General features: G+C 40.9%; 1 long non-coding RNA gene across 2 annotated transcripts in view; it reads right to left on the minus strand.

Annotated features, from left to right (window-relative positions):
- Positions 1-14297, minus strand: part of LOC122218620 — a 107216-nt gene that overhangs the window by 22367 nt on the left and 70552 nt on the right. The window contains exon 3 of one of the 2 annotated variants that reach the window (XR_006202035.1): positions 4020-4076. This is a non-coding gene — a long non-coding RNA (uncharacterized LOC122218620). Of the gene's footprint in view, positions 1-4019; positions 4077-7994; positions 8398-14297 lie in introns of those variants that run through there. The other variant, XR_006202036.1, reaches the window with a different exon arrangement.

Here is a 14297-nt window from a genome sequence, read left to right on the forward strand (position 1 = left end):
CTTTCCCGTATAAAGACAAGGCCACTGGGATACCAGCAGAACGAGCCGTGAGTTACTTTTCTCCCAATATTCACGATCCCTTCCGGAAAAAGCATGCCCAGTGCATTAAGGTCAACCACCAGGCTGTTTTGAGGACATACCTCTCTTGGGGAAAATGTAAGTTTCTGGAATAATGGCTTTTAGGGATGCTTCTACGTTCCTGGGACTTGCATTCATTTAAAGTTACTTCCACAAGGGGTGTCTAGGTGGCTCAAGTTGGTTAAGCATCCAACTCTTGATTTTGGCTCAGGTCATGATCTCACAGGAGATTGAGCCCTGTGGAGCATAGCATTTGCTTGGGGTTCTGTCCCTCCTCTCCCCCTGCCCCTCCCTTCTTGCATGTGTGTGAGCTTTCAAAAATATAAAGTTATTTCCATAAATCTTATGTCTTAGAAGTTTACCACCTGACACTGAATAAGCTACCTCACTCTAATGGATGTTGATAGAGGAGGAAGGATTAGTCAAGGAGAGCTTGGTGTGTATTTTCTCACTTCAGCCCTTCAGTAGAAGGACACTATAGGATCCACGTTAAGGGGTGCTTGTGTTTGCTTGGGTTTGAGTTCAAAACTTGTTCCCTGGCTCCAGTCTTCCTCTGCCTCTACTCTGTGGCCAAAGTCACCTCTCTAAAGTTTCCCTTTCCACAACCCACCACCAAATCCCACTGGGTCAAGTCCTGGCTCCTGAATACGACCCCCCAGGCCCTGGTGTTGTAGCCTCACAAAGCCTCCTCTTTCTTTTTGCAATCTTTTCACTTTTGATGTAATTTCAAAACCGTGAAAATGTTGCAAGAATAGCATAAAGGATTCTGTATAGCTTTTACCCACAGTCACCAAGTGGTTATACTTCCTGTTTCTCTGCAAGTACATATATTTACACGTGCACGTGTGTAAACGTACATGGACACAGGCATACACATTTTTTTCTAAACTATTGGAGAGTAAGTTGAAGACCTCAAAGTCCTTTATCCTGAAGTGTGCCCAAGTGTATTTCCTAAGAACAGGAACATTCTCTTACATAAGAACAGAACAAGTATCAAATTCAGGAAATTTCACATGAATATTTTCTAATTTGTAGTCCATACTCAAATTTCTATCACTTGCTTTAATGTCTTTTGCAGTTCCCCACCCCCCTTTGCCACCCCAGTGCAGGATCCCATATAAAGTTACATGTGGTCATCAGGTTTTGTTTGTTTTTTTATTATTGATAGAGACAGAGAGACAGAGCACAAGCAGGGGAGGGGCAGAGAGAGGGGGAAGACACAGAATCCGAAGCAGGCTCCAGGCTCTGAGCTGTCAGCACAGAGCCCGACCCAAGGCTCGAACCCACGAATCGTGAGATCATGACCTGAGCGGAAGTTGGACACTTAATCAACTGAGCCACTCAGGTGCCCCGTCATGTCTTTCATCTGGGACAGCTCCTCATTCTTCATTATTTTTGAAGAGAGTCTTTTTTCCCCCCCTTTAGTAAAAAAATAAATGTGTCAAAGAAAATCATTTAGGTCCATCTGAGGTTTTTTCCTGATTCCATCCAGGCTGTGCACAGCAGGAATAATACCACACAAGTGATGCTGTGTCCTCCTCAGGGGGTCTTGTCAGAAGGCACCAGATCCTGGTTTGCTCCCACATCAAGGATGTTAAGTCTGACCAATTGGTTAAGAGGTGACTGCTAGATTTCTCAACTTTAAACTTAATATTTTCCCCTTTGTAATTAACAGGCAATTTATGGGGAGACACTTTGAACTCTGAAAATGTCTACTCATCAAACTTCTATCCACTAATTCTAGTATCCGTTGCTAATTCTTGAACTCGGTTGTTTCTTACGTATGTAATAGTGGTTAGTTATAAAGAGACTTCCCTATTTATGTCTTTGTTCATTTATAGGCATAAACATTTGTGAATTCTTATTTTTTTGAAGGATGTAATTCATTACTGTTATTTTGCCGTTCAGGTTTTCCCAGAGTTGGCCCAGAGAGACCTTCTTCAAGCTGGCCTAGGCGTTCTGTTGTTGTCTCCCTCTCACTCTTTGAGCACGTTATTAGTTTCTGGCACAACACGATACTCTAAGCTCATTGTGCATTTTCCCTGTCATCGTCCTGAAATTAGCCTTTTCTCCAAGAAGTCTTGGTTCCTTTTAGTTGACAGTGGCAGAGACCAAGATGGGGCACCGGGTGTGCTCATTGAGACCGATGGGTCATTATTTGGAGGCCCTCAGAGCAGATACACACAGGTACACAGAGAACAGAAGCAGAAAACTTCTTAAAGGGACAGTGCTCTGCCTTCACAGCACAAAAGCAATCATGGACAATATGTAAATCAATGATCACAACTGTGTTCCAATAAAACTTTATAAACACAGGCAGCTGGCCCAGAGGACATGGTTCGCTGAGCCCTGCCCTAGAACCAGAATATCTTCCAGTCATGTGGCCTGCCGCTTCCAGTCATGTAATCTGCTACTGCTTCCTGGTTCTTGGCCCCATGGAAGGTTGGCGGCCTTCAGTTAGCCCAGGAGTGGGTTGGAGCAGTGGTTCCAAGCATGGTGGATGGTCTTTCAAAATCCAAAGACCTACCTAGTACTGGCCCTTTTGATTCATGGTAGAAAAGATGGCCCAGGTGCAGTAACCACCGTACCTGTAAAAACTTCAACTTGGTAGACTGCCGAAACTTTGTGGGGATTTCTCCCACTCACTGGTGCACATAAGCCTCACTGGGCTTTCCACGGTTCTGTCTTCTCCTTCCCAGGTCAGATTATCATGTCATCATGCTCTAATCTTTATTGGTTCCTTCCTTCTGCTAACTTTGGGCTTAGTCCTTCTTCTTCTAGCTCCTTAAGGTGTAAAGTGGGGTTGAGATCTGTCATTTTCCTTAATGTAGACATTTAGCACTTAGAACTGCTTTTGCCACATCCCATGTTTGTGTATGTTGTGTTTGTCTCAAGGTACTCTTTTAAACTTGACTCATCGGTTATTCAGGAGTGTGTTGCTCAATTTCCACATATTTGTAAATTTTCCTATTTTCCTTCTGCGAATGATTCCTAGTTTCATACCATTGTGGTCAGAAAAGAGACTTAGTATGGTTTCAACTTTCTTAAATTTGATGATTTTTGTGGCCTGAAATGATTTATACTGGGGATTGTTCCATCTGTACTTGAGAATATGTATTCTGCTGCTGCTGGATGGAATATTCTGTACGTTCGATGAATTTGGTCTAGAGTGTCATTCAAGTTTTGTTTCCTTATTGATTTTCTCTCTGTATGGTCCATCCATTGTTGAAAGTAGGTTACTGAAATCCCCTAGTATTATTATATTCCTTTTTCTCCTTTAATATTTGCTTAATATTACTTAGGTACTCTACCACTGGGTGCATACATACTTACTATTACATCCTCTTGATGATTTGACCCCTTTATTGTTATATAATGACCTTCTTTACCTCTTGTACAATACATGTGCAGCACCCCCACTCACTTGTGCTTACCATTTGTGTGGAATCTTTTTCTATCCTCTTTCAGGCTATATGTCTCTAAAGCTAATCTCTCATAGGCAGCACATTTTTGGACTCTGTTTTTTAATCCTTTCAGCCACTGTGTGTTTTGATTAGAGAATTTAATCAACGTACATCGACAATAATTATTGATAGGTAAGGAATTACTATTGCCATTCTGTTATTTTCTTACTGTTTTGTAGTTCCTTTGTTTCTTTGTTCCTCTTAGGTCTTCTTTTGTGATTTTTTTTCTTTTTGCAATGGCATGTTTTGTTTCATTCCTTTCTCTTGTGTATCTACAAGAGGTTTTCATTTCATCTTTACAGTAACTCCATGAGGCAAGAACTACTTGTATTCCCATTTCATATATGAGAAGATAGACACAGAGAGGCTAATTATATTCAAGGTACATGGTTAATGACTGACAGAATTAGGGTATAAATCTATGGGATCTTGCCCCAGATTTCAAGCGATACATGAACTACTGAAAACTAAACCTACCTGCTGGGGAGAGGTGATCAATTGCTATGATTACTGGATTTCTCTCCACGTTAAAACCTATACAAATGTGGAATAAATATAGAAACACACAGTGACTTGATGTCTTTGCCTTCTTTGCCTCCAAACTGTGTGCCCATGGAATGTACTCCTTAGGATTTCTAGGTTTAGCAAATAGAAATACAGATGCTTAGTTCATTTTAGAGTTCATATAAACAGTGAATTTTGTTATAAAATATCCCATACACTGTTTGGAACATATGTCATAAAAGAGTTTTTTGGGGCACCTGGGTGGCTTTACTTGTTTAAGCATCTGGCTCTTGGTTTCGGCTCAGGTCCTATCTCACAGTTCGTGAGTTCGAGCCCCATGTTAGGCTCCATGCTGACAATGTGGAGCCTGCTTGGGATTCTCTCTCTTCCTGTCTCTCTTCCCCTCCCCTGCTCATGCTCTCTCAAACTAAAAATAGAAGTGTTTTTTTTAATCTGAAATTCAAATTTAACTAGACATCCTGTATTTTATTTGGCAGCCTTACCTTAGCTACACCCAGTACATAAAGGTTACTCAATGCTTTTCTTGCTGAACATAGCCGTCTGAAAAGAGATCAATAACCGAAATATATAAGAAACTCCTATGACTCAAGAGCAAAAATAATCATCTGATTAAAAATGGGCAAAGGAAATGAATAGACATTTTCCCAAAGAAGATATCCAGATGGCTAACAGACACATGGAAAGATGCTCAACATAGCTAATCAGAGAAATGCAAATCAAAACCACAATGAGATGCTACCTCATACCTGTTAGGATAGCTATCATCAAAATCAGGAGACAGGTGTTGGTGAGGATGTGGAGGAAAAGAAACCATTGTGCACTGGTGGTGGGAGTGTAAGTTGGTGCAGCCACTACGGAAAACAGTATGGAGTTTCCTCAAAAAGTTAATAGAACTACCTTATGATGCAGCCATCCCACTTCCAAAGAAGTCAAATCAGTAACCCAAAGAGATATCTGCATTCCCATGTTAAGTGCAGCATTATTTACAATAGCCAAATTATGGAAACAACCTAAGGGTCCATCGATGGATGAATGTGGTGTGTATACATAATGGAATATTACTCAGCCATGAAAAAGGAAATCCTGCTGTTTGCAACACATGGATGAATCTGAAGAACAGTATGTTCAGTGAAATAAGAATATTGCAAACAGCATAATACTGTATAATTGAAATTTGCTTAAAAAGTACGTCTTCAGCTCCTAACCACTATCCTGCCTTCCCAGGGCTCCAGTGGTTGTCCTTGTATGTCACCCATCACTTTTGCCTTGACCCGTACTCAAATCCTACCTGACCTCTAAAGTTTAGTTCAACCCTTTCAAATAAGTCTTAGTGAATTGTGCAGGGCAATTTTGAATTCTTCTTTGATATCCTGAGTTTTCATTTAGGATATGAGGTTAAGGAGACAAGAAACCGAGGAAGTCTAAGGAAATATATCTAGAAAAATGTAGCAACATTTTCCAGGCAAGGGAATCAAGAGCAAAATTAAACTGTTGGGACTCCACCAAAATCAAAAGCTTTTGCACAGCAAAGGAGACCATCCACAAAACACAATCTACTGAAATGGAGAAGATACTTGCAAAGGATATACTGATAAAGAGTTAATATCAAAAATGTATATGAAGAACTTACATAACATCCAAAAATAATCAGAATAAAAGAGGGCAGAGGATCCGAATAGACATTTTTCCAAAGAAGACATTACAAATGAACAGACATATAAAGATGCCCAATGTCACTCCTCATCAGGGAAATGCAAATCAAAACCACAGTGAAATACCACCTTACACCTGTCACGACGGCTGGTACCAAAAAAGAAATAACAAGTGTTGGGAGGATGTGGAGAAAAAGGAACTCTCATGCACTGTTGGTAGGAATGTAAATTTGTGCAGCCTCTGTGGAAAGCTGGGATTCTCTCTCTCCTCTCTCTGGCCCTCCCCACCCTCTCTGTCAAAATAAAGAAACTTAAAAAAAAAAAAAATCACTTATTTTCTTTTCTGGGGGATAGGCATTTTTTTTTTTTCATTTTAGTGAAGTTCCTCAAAAACTAAAAAATGAAAATAGCATATGATGCAGTGATTCCACTTCTGGGTATTTACCCAAAGAAAACAAAAACACTGATTCAAAAATATACAGGAACCCCTGCTTATGCAAAATTATTTACAATAGTCAAGATATGGAAGGAGTCCAAATGTCCATTGGTAGATGAATGGATAAAGAAGTGGTATGTCTGGGGCCCCTGGGTGGCTCAGTTGGTTAAGTGTCCAACTTCAACTCGGGTCATGAACTCAGAGTTCATGGGTTCGAGCCCCGCGTCAGGCTCTGTGCTGACAGTCATAACCTGGAGGCTGCTTCAGATTCTGTGTCTTTCTCTCTCTCTCTCTCTCTCTCTCTGCCCCTCCCCTACTCATGCTCTGTTTCTCTGTCTCAAAAATAAACATAAAAAAATTAAAAAAAGAAGAAATGGTAGGTATTTATTTATTTATGGAATATTACTCAGCCATAAAAAAATGAGATCTTGTCATTTGCAACAACATGGATGGAGCTAGAGTGTATTATGCTAAGTGAAATAAGCCAAAGAAAAATACCATGTAATTTCACATATAGGTGGGATCTAAAAATCCAATGAACAAAAACAGACCCTTAAATTCAAAGATCAGGTGGTTGCAGGAGGGGAGGTATGTAAGGGAGTGGGTGAAACCAATAAAGGGTATTATTGAGAGGTGCAAACTTCCAGTTGTAAAATAAATAAGTCCCAGAGATGAAAAATACAGCATAGAGAATATAGTAAAAAATATTGTAATAACATTGTCTGATGATGATGGTGACTACTCTTATCATGGTGAGCACCGAGTAAGGTATAGGGTTGTTGAATCAGCACTGTACCGGAAACTCACAGATCACTGAATGTTAGTTATACCTCACTAAAATGAAAACACAAAACAAAACAAAATGCCTACCTCCCCCAAAAGAAGATAAATCATTTTTTTAAATTTGAGAGAGAGGGTGAAGAGAGAGAGAATCCCCCAAGCAGAGCCGAACATGGGGCTCAAACTCATGAACCATGAGATCATGTCCTGAGCCCGAAATCAAGTCAGATGTTTAACCAACTGAGCTACCCAGGTGCCCCAAAGCAAATGATTTTTAAGGACTCTTCTAGAAATTGAATCCTTGATATTTCCTACACTTACACACCAGATGGCAGTGTTCAATTCAAAACAAAAATTCTGGGCTACAGACTTGCTGTAGAGGCTAAAGGCATTTAACTAGTTGTAAATTGTTCCCAGACTCCTCAGAGGTACTTTGGAAACTGAACAGTCATACATGGTACTACTATATATTCTGACAGTCATCTTGAGACTAGGAGACATGTGGACCAACTCCGCATTAGTGGTGGGGAAACTCACCCGGGGCAAGCAACAAGGGGAAGTCAAAAGGGTGTCTGAGTGGCTGGCCCGGGACTAGGGCCCAGGTCTCCTGGCTTATAACGTAGTGTCCATAGCATTATGCCTACATGAACTAAGGAATAGTAAAGATTTTTGTTCTTCCAATCTTCCTCTCAGAAAAGAAACCCTTCTTGCTCACGGGCCCACACTGTGGCCCAGGCTTTCCTTCACTGTGTGGTCTGTGTGCTATAGCATCTCAATATACTGTCTCAAAGCAGTGTAATGACAACAGATGGATGAAGTAGAAGGAAGAAACCAATGGAAACCAGAGAGAAGTCCTGTGACAGTAGTTATCTTCAAGAGTTACTTTTGAGAGTGTGATGGCTCCCTTTAGGAAATGGATTCGATTTTTCTGTTGGCTTTTAGCTATTTTGTTTACGTTTGTGAATTGTTGCTCTGGGAGTCACAACACCTATCCTTGACTTTTCACACTCAGACTTAGTATTGTACCAGTTCACACAGTATATAAAAATCTTGTATGTATCCATCACCATCCTAGGTTTATCATATATATTACCTTAACATATATTATAAACCTCATAAGACAATGCCCTAATTTTTGCTGTAAACAGGCCTGTCTGTTTTAAAGAAACTCAGAGAAAGAATGGGCATTAATATTAAATATTAACCATTTCCAGCAGTGCTCTTTATTCCTTCCTGAAGATTTAAGTCTCCTCTGGTATTATTGCTTTCCAACCTGAAGAATTTCACATTTTTACACTGTGGTAGTGCAGGGATGCGGACAACAAATTCTCTTTTATCTGAAGAGGTCTTTAACTTTCATCCTTGAAGGAAACAATTTTTCTCAATATGGAACTCTAGGTTGACAGTTGTTTCTTGCAGTAGCTTTAGATGTTGGTCACTGGTCTTCCGGTCTCTTTTGTTTCTGAGAAGTCAGTGATAATGTAAATCTTTGTTCCCCATGTATATATTTTTCTCCAAATGCTTACAAAATTCTTTTTATCTTTGGGGTTCAGTAAAGATATGCCTAGTCATGGTTTTCACGTGTTTATCCTACCTAGGGTTTGCTGAGCTTCTTAGATCTGTAAATTTATGTCTTTCCCCACATGTGTGTCGGGAGGGGGGAGAACCTGACCATCATTTCCAAATATTTTTCTGCCCAGTTCTTTCTCCTTTAGCCCTAGGATTACAATTAACCCTACAATATCCAATTGTTCCACAAGTCCTTAAGGCCCTCCATTTTTTTCCCAATATTTTTCTCCATTGTTTTTGAATTGTATAATTTGAAAACTATATTGTTTTTTAAGCTGTAAAATTTGAAAATATTAAGCTGTATATATTCTATTGCTCTTTCTTAGAATCTAAGTTATCAATGCCTTCTGACAAATATACTTAAAGCAAAAAGCACTAACAAATTCTCCGTCATGAATTTTTCTTTTTCATTATGGATTTATCATATTTAGGAGGAAATCTGCCTATGAACAGGACTCCTCGGCACTGGATATGGATGGAGCTTGAAGGTCTTTACTGTAACATACCCCTATTGGATACTCTGCACTCACCTAAATCTTCTTGTAGTCCCTGTCAAAAAAATTTTTTGGAGTCTTCTGTTAAATGCACAAGACAACACCGAATAAAGCCATGGAAGTACCAGAAATAGAAGACATTTGTAACTCTAGCAAGATCATCACCAGCACAAGAGAACATCTTACTTTTGTAAGAGGACTGTGCTCAAACCTCAAGAAACCTGTCTTGGCTCAGGTCACTCTGGATGGAAAAAAAGTCCTTTTACTTAGCTCCACTGAGGAGAGGGTTGGCCCCAACTCTCCAGATCCAGGAGAAAGAAGGAGAAAGAAAAGAAACAGGAGACAGGAGGAAGGTGGAAGAGGAGAGGTGGAGGGTGGGCAGATACCCAGTCCAGGGCACTTTCTAGGCTTACAGGAGGTAAGGAGGGGTCTGGGGGACATGAGGCATAAGGGAATAGCCAGGAGTTGGGTTGCCAGAATACTTGGTTCCGGCAGTCCTCTGTTTGGTAGGAGTAACAGGCCTGGCTCTTCAAGTCTCAAGGACAGGACACTGCTATGGCTTCTGAAGAGTTCTTAGAGTGTAGGTGAACAGGAAGAAATGGCCCTGGGAGACGGAGAGCCACAGCTGCTCTGATTACCTGCAGGAAGTGTGGCTATATTCACCCAGATGGCACCGGAGATGGTCCTTCTCCAGAGTGGGCGCATATGTGCTCACCTGCCATAACTAGGGTCTGACACCTCTAGAAATAGAAGGCTGCACCACATTAGCATGGAAGGCCAAGACGGGGGCTGCCTTTACAATTCTGTAGGAGAGAAAAGAGGTGTTTCTTGAAGGGGGACAGAGATACCATGGGCGCCTGAGGGGCTGTTGCTGGCCATTTCCTTTTTCAGCGACGACTTCCAGAGGCTATGGGAAAAACATGCTGCTTATTAATAGGGGCGGGGAGGGAAACACTCATTAAATTATTTAAATTGCTGTTTCAAAACTGGACTATTGTTGATATTTTGTTATCTTTAAAATTTTATAAGTACATAAGTGCTAAGTCACTGACTTCTCCTGAAATCAATATTGCACTGTATGTTAACTAAAATTTAAATTAAAAAAAATACGAAAGGAACACGTAGATAAAATTTTGTAAGACGTACAAGATATTGGTAAGATAATCAACCACCTACCTTCTCTCATCTGTCTGCCCCACCACAGCCGGATTAAAACACAATCTTGGAGTTATTTTACATATAAAATTTATGTAATCTATGTTCCATTTAATAAATTTCAAGCTTCTCACATCCCTGGTTTCCCTCGTGGTGCAAGTTAATGGGATGGCTTTGAAACTCCCTAACCACCTCTCTTTCTAAAGTTTCTGCATGAGAAAAGGGAAGATCCATTTTGGGCTTAAACCCTTTGGCATCCTCCCTGCTGAGCTACTGAATAAGAAAGATATGCAAATGGTCATTAGACCCGGTATTAGTGATCCTAAAAGCTTCTAAGGAACTCTTCAACCCAAGATTTAGGATTGTGAGGTAAAAGGAAGCAAAATAATTACATTTTAATTCAAGTTCACATAACACCACCATTAAATCACTTGATAATTGAAAATTTTCAGTGAATTTGGCGTTTAAAAGACAATCAGGGGAGAAAACATAACTATCAGTGTGTAGTGAAAATGCAAACACAGCATTTTAGTTTTATTTCATGGGCGACTTTTGATTTAAAAACAAAAACAAAAACAAGGACACTACATTAAACGGAATGCCCTTAATTCTTAATACTTGCCTAATGGTTAGATAACTCTTATTACATTAACCTTTAAGATTATAAAAATGTAAATTGATGTCCAATTAACAAAAGTAGTATCTTTATAAAATGAAAAACTCTTGAAAAACCCCTATACTGCAAATTATGTAGCTGTAAGAATTATTCCATTTACCTTAAATTCTTAAGGTTATACTGTCCTTGAGCATTTTCTAAAATACCTGATGGGCTTTGTTAACTCCGACTACTACAATACCAGATTATTTAAATTTGCTTTCTGGGGATTTCTACTTTAGAAAAAGCGATTTCTTCATTCTTTTCCTAAATTATGTTCAGTCGTTACACTGTTTGCAGGTGTGTTTTGGTTTATTCTTGTCCACATATATCTGTTCTTCAGAACACTCAAGATGATAAAAATCATCCTATTATAAACACTGACTTAGGACTACATGTGTGCATATGTGTGTATTTACATCTCTAAGGCTATGGGAAAAACATGCTGCTTATTAATAGGGGCGGGGGGGAACACTCATTTAAATTGCTGTTTCAAAACGGGACTATTGTTGATATTTTGCTATCTTTAAAATTTTATGTCAACATTAACATTTAAGAAAAAAATAGTGGTCTCCAATGGAAAGAGAGGACTGGTAAGTCAGAGAAAAATTAGGCTTGATAAATATGCTCCACTTAGGGGGTACGATTTGTTTGAAAAGTGACGCTTTGGGCTGGTTTTTTTTCCTCTCAGACTCCTGAATTTTTCTTTTGGGGATGTTGGGGAGGAAAAACTGTCCTCACATTTAATTTCGTAAGTCCTGGGGATCCACATTAACATGAGATTCCAAGGCAGGACAAAATTGAGGTATACAGGTCATTGCCAACGTGGAGAGGGTGGGTAGGACTTCAAAGGGAAGAAAGACAATTCACAGGAAGATGAGGAGTAAATGCTTGGTAAACAAAGTTCCCTGGGCCATCCAGAAACAATGGGACACAGAGGGGAATTTTAACAGATTTTGCTAGTTTCCTCTCCGTGCACCACCCCAAGTGGCTAATATAACATCTATGGCGATAGCTCCCTTCCTGAAGCAGGTCCTCTACGGAACTTCTTTTAGGCAGTTAGTGGGAAGGTCAAAGTTTCTTCCTGAGTCTTTTGGCCTCTGATTGTATTCAGCTTCAAGATAATATCCCTGCCAGAGAGGTGACTCCTCTGAGCCCCTACAGGGCCTAATTTACAGAACTAAGAAATCAAAGGAGTACCAAAAGGAAAGGCGGCCCAGAGATTCAGCAAGCGGTGCCTGACTTTGGTGCACCAGAGAAGGGAATGTAATTAAGCTGGTAACACACTCAAGTGAGCCATTCCAAAAAAGGAACAGAGGAGGCGGGGGAGAACCTCTAGGCCCACATGTCACCTCAAGGAGAAAGCTGTGCCGCCAACAGATGCTACCCAAGGCCTGATAAGGTCAGAGGCAGAATGAATACACACAACTGTGTGACAAGAATACTGAAGGGCCTGGTAGCACTGTGGGGAGGGCGAGTTACAGGCCATAGAATCCCAGATTAAAAATGGGGGTAGGGTAGTAACTTGCCTGATCTACCACTAAAGGAACATGTAGCAAGTACCGCAAATATCATTTTCAGAACCTACACAAAATCGACTCTAGGATGCTGGTATGGGAAAAAAAAAAAAGTTTTAAAGAAGATTACTCCAAGACTGGGGTTTTAAAGTTTTAAAAAAGTTTTAAAAAAGTTAAAAAGTTTTAAAGAAGATTACTCCAAGCTGCTCCTGAGCTGCATGTGCGACACAGCACTGTGATCCTGCCATCGGCCAGGACGGGAGAATTTACACCATGAAATACGGCAAACACTAGAAACCGGAACCTTTTTCCCTGGAGAGCTGCATTTACAGCACGCTATTGGATGAAAAGTCTTGGAATGTTCATGTTTCTGATAAAAGCCAAACTTTTCTTCTTAGAAAGTACTCTATCGATTTGATTACTTCACAATTTTTTTTTTTTTAAAGGTGAACATGATCATGAAAATAGGATGAAATTTATCGTTGGGGGCGGGGATGCCAAAATTTGGGAACAAATGATTTTTAAAGAACAATCCAGTAAACGATCAACGCTATTAATGTAATCATTTCCTGTAGTTACATTTGGCAACATAACATCACATATATTGATTATAGGATTAAGACTTTCTATAGTCCCAGTGTTAGGACTGGAATCCTTTAATTAGTAGTATCTTCATATCAGCAACACTAAAATGACTTCTGTGGAAGGCTCATTTACTGGAATGATGTCACTGTATTTGAACATAAATCAACCCTAGAAGACCTGGCTGGGAAGATGGCAGCAGAGTAGGAGGACCCCAGGCTCACTCGACCCACAGATACAATTAGATAATCATCAAATCATCCTAAATACCCCAGAAATCAATCTGAAGGCTGACAGAACGAACTCCACAACTAAAGGTAAAGAAGGGGGCCACATGGAGGAAGGTAGGAAATGTGGAAACACGGCTTAGGAGAGAGAGCATGGCTGCTAGGGTGGGGAAGGAGCCGCAGTTGTAGAGGAGGGTGAGAGACAGACAAGCAAGGCAGGAGCTCAAGGGGAAAAACAAATCTCCATAGCAATTGGCGTGGAAAGTGAGAAGGCCTGAATTTTTGCAACCAGCCGGGCTTAAAGCTCTTGGATTGCTCAGAGGACATTGGGGCTGCTCTTAGAGAAAAGGCAAACAGCCTACAAACGTACAGGACAGAAACAGTGACCTGAAAAGCACCTGGAGCACAAGTGGGGAGGTTAGTTGCTCAGCTTGGAGCGTGTCCCAGAGAGGCAGCGTCGTGAGAGACCCCTCTGGGAACAAAGGAACTAGGAGGTGCCATTGCCTTCCCCCAACCCTCAACAGAAGCACAGGGACAGCTCCAGGAAACAGTGCAGCACCAACACTCACTGCCTACCTTGTTTACACTAAGGCCCTCCACCCCTTCCCCACCCACACCCTCCCCAGCACTCTGGAAGAACTGCCCTTCCCAGTCATGTTTGTCTTAGTCCCACTGTGGTGAGCCCCCTTCCCCAGATGACTGATCCAAACCCCTGCCAACACCACATCTCCTAAACTGGAGTTTTGTGAGGCCTCGGTTTTGTTGGTGGCCAAAAGTTTTATTTCACAAGCAGATCAGAGCACACCTAGTTAAAACATGCCACATTCAGCCCAAGGATCAACACTCCCCACACAGGCAGAGAGAGCCTCTGCAGAGGACTGGCCTGAAGGATAAAGTGACTAGAACACAATAGCACAGCACAGGCAGCACAACCTGAAGACACTCCCAGAAGCACCAGGCTCTGGGGAACAGGGGACACTACAGTGCAGGACTACAGGACCTCTTCCTCATAAGGCCATTAACCTCAAGAACAGGAGATTGGGGCTGTTTCTCTGTGTTAGGAAAGTTGGCCATGAGTGTTAGACAAAATGAGAAGACCAAGGAATTTGTCCTAAATGAAAGAACAGAACAAGACCACTGCCAGAGAGCTAAAATGTAAGTAA

The sequence above is a fragment of the Panthera leo genome, chromosome B1 (assembly GCF_018350215.1).
Source record: "Panthera leo isolate Ple1 chromosome B1, P.leo_Ple1_pat1.1, whole genome shotgun sequence".
NCBI classification, from domain to species: domain Eukaryota; kingdom Metazoa; phylum Chordata; class Mammalia; order Carnivora; family Felidae; genus Panthera; species Panthera leo.